We start from the raw sequence: 6,735 nt of genomic DNA, 5'->3' as shown, positions 1-6,735 counted from the left end.
AAAACCCTTGCCTCACACTCCGCGTAGTAGATACACCCTCTGACCTGGAAGATAATAGAACTGTAGAGTTGGAAGGGACCCGAAGGATCATCCAGTCCAACCTCTAGCAACGCATGAATCCTGCACACAGTCGTCCCTGGGTGGGCTCAAACCACCAACCGTCTGGTTAACAGCCAGCTGCACTGACCTATTGTGCCACAATGTGTGATATATATGGCAGCAGGAAATACCTACTCAGTAGCAAAAGGAACTCTGTATATGTGCTGAGGTACTCTCTCCTGTATACCTAGTCTACATGTCCAGAGCTGAATGTGTTGAGGGTTTTTGTAATTGAAATAGTTACAGCCTTTTCCTTACGTTAAAAAAAAAAAAAAGTCCAAGGCAGCTTACAGCATTGACAATAAAAATGTATGGATGCATGTAATTTACAGTGGTACCTCGAAAGACGAAATTAATTCGTTCTGCGAGTTTTTTCGTCTTGCGAAGCACAGATTTTAGAAAAGCTTCAAAAATCACCAAAGTCTTCAAAAACCTCAAAAAAGGCTACCACACCGCATGCTATGAGTTGCTCCTCGAAGTCAAGTCGCAACTGCACCCCCTGAATGCACGGTTTTAAGAAAAAGGAAACAAACTTGCAAGACAAAGGAAACAAACTTGCAAGACGTTTTCGTCTTGCGAAGCAAGCCATAGGGAAATTCATCTTGCGAAGCAACTCAAAAAACGAAAAACTCTTTCGTCTTGCGAGGCATTCGTCTTGCGAGGTACCACTGCATTTATTTAATGCAGTGGGATAAGGCAGAGTTTTTCTACGGCTCCCTTGACCAACTACATTCTTTCTGTGGCACCCCTGTGGGGCTCAGGAGCCCAGTTACGTCACCCCCTTGCCTGCAGAGCTCTCTCACCCTTTTTCGAACACCCTCCCTAGGGGAGAGTTCCCTCAGCCTCCCCTCCTCTCCCGTCTCCTTGGGAGTCCTCCGGGCAGCCGCTGCCACCACCCCTGGTCTCTGAGCTGCCCCTCCCCTGCCCCAAAGAGAGGTGCTTCCTCACACTGCCCCACAGGGGCCTGGGACTTGTCTGTCCATTCCCAACAGCAAGGGCTGGCGGACTGGCTGGCTGGCTGGGCTCCCTCACCCGCTTGCTTGCTTACTCCGAGGCCACCTCAGCTCTTGGCAACCAGCACCCCCTGACCAGCCCCAGAGGCAGCATTTGCCTGGGGAGCTGGTCAAGAGGGCTATTGCAGCAAACAGCTGCGTAAGTCTTTGGGAGGCAGAGATGAAAGAGGGTATCAGAGGGAAGGAAAGAGGGACAGAGGCCAGTGTTGCCCGCGGCACCCCTGACCATCATTCAAGGCACCCCAGGGTGCCACAGCACACTGGTTGAAAACCACTGGGTTAAGGAACCCCTGGACCTCTAGCTATTGTTAGGCTCGTGTCTTCTATTAGTCCCACCCAGCATGCTCAATAGTCAGGGATGATAGGAGATATATTTCAGGAAAGTAGGCAGGAGCTGATGGTTTCACCACTCCTGATTTAACGTATTTGTTTATAATCCTGCCCTTCCTCCATGGAGCTCAGGCCAGTATTCATTGCTTCTGCCCATCCCCTCATTTTTTCCCTCCTCACAACAACCCTGTGAGGTAGGAGTAGACCAAGAGAGACTAGCTGACCCAAAGACTCCCAGTGGGGGCTTCATGGCTGAAGGGCAATTTGAAGCCAGGTGTCTCCTCAGCCCTCAACAGCCTAACCCCAGGTTCCTCCGAAAGGTTGTCTCTCTCCGAAATGTCTCCCAGTGGTTCTTCTGGGCCTCGCCAGGCTTGACATGCTGGTGAGGACAGCTGGCGCAATACAGGTGAGTTCTCGGAGTAGGGTTACTTGAAACCATCGCCCGCTGCTGGAACAGGCCAAAGGGGAGGGGGGAGTGAGAAGAGAACACCGCCAGGAGCTCACTTAGTAGGTCATTGCTGCGTGCAACCGGTGCCCATGTTCCAGTTTCGCAGGCAGATAGGATCGCGTTGTCAAGGGAGATGGACTGGGCCCGAGAACAAAGGAAGGCAGTGAAGGAAAACAAGGAGGCCTGGAGCTGCCTCACCTGGGACAGATCAAGTGTCCTGCCACCTTGTCCTCCCCCCCCCCACTCCATCCCCATCAACAACCAGCTCTACAGGAATGCTCCACCTGGTGTCCGTGTAGTGGGGTTGTGCACCATCTAAATAGTGTCACCAGCTTTTGTTTTCAAAAAATTCCATTATGCTTCTTCTGAGCAGGTGTAAGAGTGCCTTTTCCCCGACTGGAAGAAATTAGCAGTTGCATGCATGCGTGTTGTTGGTTTTTTTTTTTTTTAAGGCCCCAAGGAGAAAGGTCTTCTGAGCATCTGAAGAGTGCTTTTTCCTCTTTGATAAAAGCAGCTTTAAAAAAATCACTGTAAAGTCTATATTCAAGCACCACCAAGAAGGCGGGAACATGCCAAGTTTGCACGTTCCCTCCTCCTGCCCCCTCCTTCTTCCCTTCACGCATTTCAGCAATTGGCAACTTCAAATACTTGTCCAAACAGGCAAACAATGGTTTGTACTCACTCCCAAGCCAGGAGTGGAAGACACATTGACCCACCAACATTTGACAGGTGGGATGAAAGCAGGGGCATGGTTGCAACATTGGGCGCATGAACAGGGTCTGAGCTCTTGCCTGCCCGCCTCCGTCTGCGGTTTTGCATTACTGAAGGTTCTTTTTCTATATTTGCTGCAGTTCCTCATTCTTCGATTGCCTGCCCTCCGCTAAGCTGCAAGTCAAAAAGCAGGTTTGTTCTTTGGGTTAAGGAGAAAGACATGATCAATCTGCAACAATAATAGCAGCACAAAATATTCTGCAGGAGCTACTGGGTCTGATGTGGGAGGTTGCACCTGTAGCATTTACATGGAGCTCTGGTCTTAACCCACTGCTGAACTACAATTCCCACCACCCTTAGCAAACTACAATTCCCAGGGTTCTTTGGGTGAAGTGAAGTGCTTTGAATGTGCTTTAAAAGTATGGTGGGTATGCAGCCAGAGACAAGACACATCCACTCCTTACTTGGAAATGTAACTTCTAGAGACCCTGGGAAGGAAGGTGTTGCCTGAAGAATGAGAACCATGGCAATTCACAGGAACAAGACTTTTAACAAAGCTGCTCCCAAGGCAAAAATAGGGGCAATGATTTACCAGGGGCAGGCATCAAAGAAAAAAGTAAACAAGGAGGGTTGGCGGCGCATATGCAACCAGGGAGGAGAGAAGACAGGAGACCAGAGCTCATAGCTTACTTGCTCTTGCAGTGCCGCCAAAGCATGAAGTGCTACTATATAAAGTCAGCCGTGATGTCTTCGTGATTAAAAAATAAGAGACACCTAGGCAGAAGCCGTAACATCAAAAGGCATCTACTTTTTCCATTCAAGCTGGTATTTATCAGAATCTGTAACTTTAAGAACTGGTGACAGAGCTTGCTTTCCCCTTCCTCCTTCCCCAACCCTCTTTCCTTGGGTATCATGTCTTTTTGACTGCAAGCCTGAGGGGTGGCGACTTTTTTACTACTGATCTTTCTGAGCCACTCTGGGTGTCTTTTCTTCAGCTAAAGTGCAGGTTTTTTTAAACAACAACAATGGTTTGAATAAATATTAAGTACCGGTAATTGTCTTCAGACAGAAGTAAAAAAAAAAAAAACAGTGATCCTAACTATGTTCTTACACAACGGTCACATTTGTTTATTTTCTAAATGGCCAAGACCGTTACCCCTGCAATTTTGGTGCATGCACAGAGCGCTCCATCCTATTGTTGCAAACTTCTGGAAGTGTGAGTGAAGCCAGGGATACGTCTGAGGGCGGAGCCTAGTGGTTAACTGACAGGGCAGAAGTCAGTACAGAAAGCTCTTGAACACACCTACTGCATGTTTTTACAAGCCTCCTGCTGCCAAGGAATACTATCCACAAACAGCTTGATGTTGTCGCAATGCACACATGCCCCTCCATGTATAACGTGGGTTTCTTTTAAATCAGATTTCTTTAGAAATCAGGAAAGGGGTGTGTGGAAAAGATCTGCTTCTTTTCTGAACACTGCCCATCCCCGCTGCACCCTCTGATATCTCATGTGTGGCTTGTTTGTTTTTTAAGCATCTTGTAGAACAGAGGAAAACAGGTGTGGTTGTTTTTGGTTTGACAGAGAGACGTCTTTCTCCAGCTTTATGCCCTCCCTGTTCTGACAACTGGCTGGAAGAAGGATAGGGCAATGGAATTCTGTTCAGTCTTCCACATCTCTGCAGAAGCAAGACGGGAAGCCTAGCTGAATGAGCATCTCAGTCCTAGTGACAAATCATCAAATCAAGGAAGGGAGGGAATTAAGCATCTCACCAAGTTCAGCAACAGAATGACAAATGCAGAGCTGATGAAATACAGTGGAGCCTTGGATATCGAACGGTTTAGTTGATGAACAAATCAGCTCCCAAACACCAAAAACTTGGAAGTAAGTGTTCTGGTTTTCGAACATTTTTTGGAAGCCGAACGTCCGACGCGGCTTCCGCTTGAGTGCAGGAAGCTCCTGCAGCCAATCGGAAGCCGTGCCTTTGTTTTTGAACGTTTTCGGAAGTCGAACAGACTTCTGAAATGGATTATGTTTGAGAACCAAGGTACCACTGTATGGTGTTAATAGCATTTGTCTTGTATTCTCTATGTATCTGGTCAGTTTTTGTTTTAATGTCTAGTTCACTGTGTAGTTTCTTGAGAATGTACTTTATTTTATTAGGTAATGGCTGTGAACCTTTTGTTTCGTTTTGTACCTCCCCCCCTTTTTTCTCCTTTTATTTTTTTTATTTCATATTCCTTACTGGATTGCTATTTTAAGTTCATGTAAAGATAAAAGTAAAAATCCAGAGCAGACTACCTAACAAATCCCAAGAAAACTGGGAAAACAAACTCGGGAAAACAAGCTCCTGAGAAAACTGAAAAGTGATTTACTGCTGGACACATGCTATTCCCAAAATCCCTATCTTGAAAGGGAGAGTGAAATCAATGAGTCACCCAAAGGAAGAAGTGCTGTAGCAATGGGGAAGTGGGGGGTGACTCCCACAGCTATGTGAAAGGAGGCAAACCCTCAAGGCATGCGCTGACTGGGCTAGGGCATGACCTGGGCTGAGGGCCAGGAGGGCGGAAGGCCTGATGGGGAGGCCGAGGCAGATTTTGCAAGTCAGGCTTGAGAGACACCAGCAGGACTTGGAAGTCTGAGCCAGACTAAACAGAGAGAAATATTAAGGGAGAGGATGCCAGCATCCACTGACAAGCCTTTTTTGTTCCAAGAAATGTGGGTTATTTCCATTATTAGCTCTTTCTCTCCTAAATGGACATAATTTGTTCATGTTACTTTTTACAGCGAATCCATAATGATGTACAGAACCACTGGCAAAGCCATTTACGCCTCCGATGTCTGTTTTCCTCTCTCCAACCTAACCTAACCTACCTTCCTTCCTTCCTTCCTTCCTTCCTTCCTTCCTTCCTTCCTTTTATCCCTTATTCTTTCTTTCCCACTTTATTTCTTTGCTTCATTTGCTACCTTTCCAAATACTCAAGGCTACTTTAAAAACTTCCTTTAAAAGTTACACTAAATAATTCAAAACAGAATACCCAAATTCGGGGAAGGGAAGGCTGTCAGTGTCTCTTAAGCATAGTGTGCCTTTCAGCACCAACTGCTGGGATGAGGAACAGGATCACACCACCGCTTTTGGGCTTTCTGTAGGCACCCCATTTGGCCACTGTGAGAAGAGAAATCTGGTTTAGATAGGGGCTTTGGTCTGCCTCAACAGGGCTCTTCATAAGAATGTAAATTCAAAGGCACAAAATTAAAAACAGTGACAATGGAAATCAATTGCATAACTGAAAACCTCCACCCATACCCAATGCCTTTAAAATCCAAAAGGGCTTTCATTAGCCTCTGAAAAGCGAAATGTTTATGCACTTGCTCTAGGAAGGCATTCCAATTGCCTTGGGGCAACTGCTGACAAGGCCCTGTTTTGCATTTCCTTTGTGCAAGGTGATGGGGGCAGGAAGTGACTCAGTAAGGCCTGGTGAGCAGCATTAACACACTGGATTTTCACAGGAAGGGGGTTCTGGCAGGGAGCAGCAGCCTTTGCAAGCCCAGGTGCTGGAGGGCTTGAGAGTTCAAAGTCTGCAGCTTGAACTTGGGCCTGCTCGGAGGTGGGCAGAGGCATCTCTTCCCCTTCACCAGCAGGGATGGATGTAGCCAGACAGACAAATAATATTTAGTTTGGGACCCATCTGTCCCAAGCCTTCCTTGCATGCCCCCCATATGCTTTGGCAGAAGCCCATGGATTTGGGGAGAGGGAAGAATGGCAATGTAAGCCAAAAGCAAAGAGGGCAGGGGAGCGGCCAGGAAAGGAGAGTTTGGGACGGGGTAGGGCGGACAGCCTGGGCAGCCAATCAGCAACCTGACCACAGTTTAAGGGAACATGGAATTAGTACAGTTCTGTGGAGTTTTGCCAAGATGAGCTCATTCCCCAGACTCTGCCCTCTACTCTGGCCACAGAGTGTAGTCTAGTGGGCAAGTTTCCACACCTTCCAAAATTTCAAAGATGAAAATGAGGGCATGTTTTTAACTCTCACACTGGGTTACTGCCCCCTCCACTCATTGGCCAGTTATTCAAGTAATTTATATCCTGCCTTGACTCTGCTAAAAATATAATGCTGGGGGTGGGGGCTGAAGGC

Source organism: Podarcis erhardii (genome assembly GCF_964252035.2).
Source record: "Podarcis erhardii genome assembly, chromosome: 13".
NCBI lineage: Eukaryota > Metazoa > Chordata > Lepidosauria > Squamata > Lacertidae > Podarcis > Podarcis erhardii.
This window is presented reverse-complemented; position numbering follows the sequence as displayed.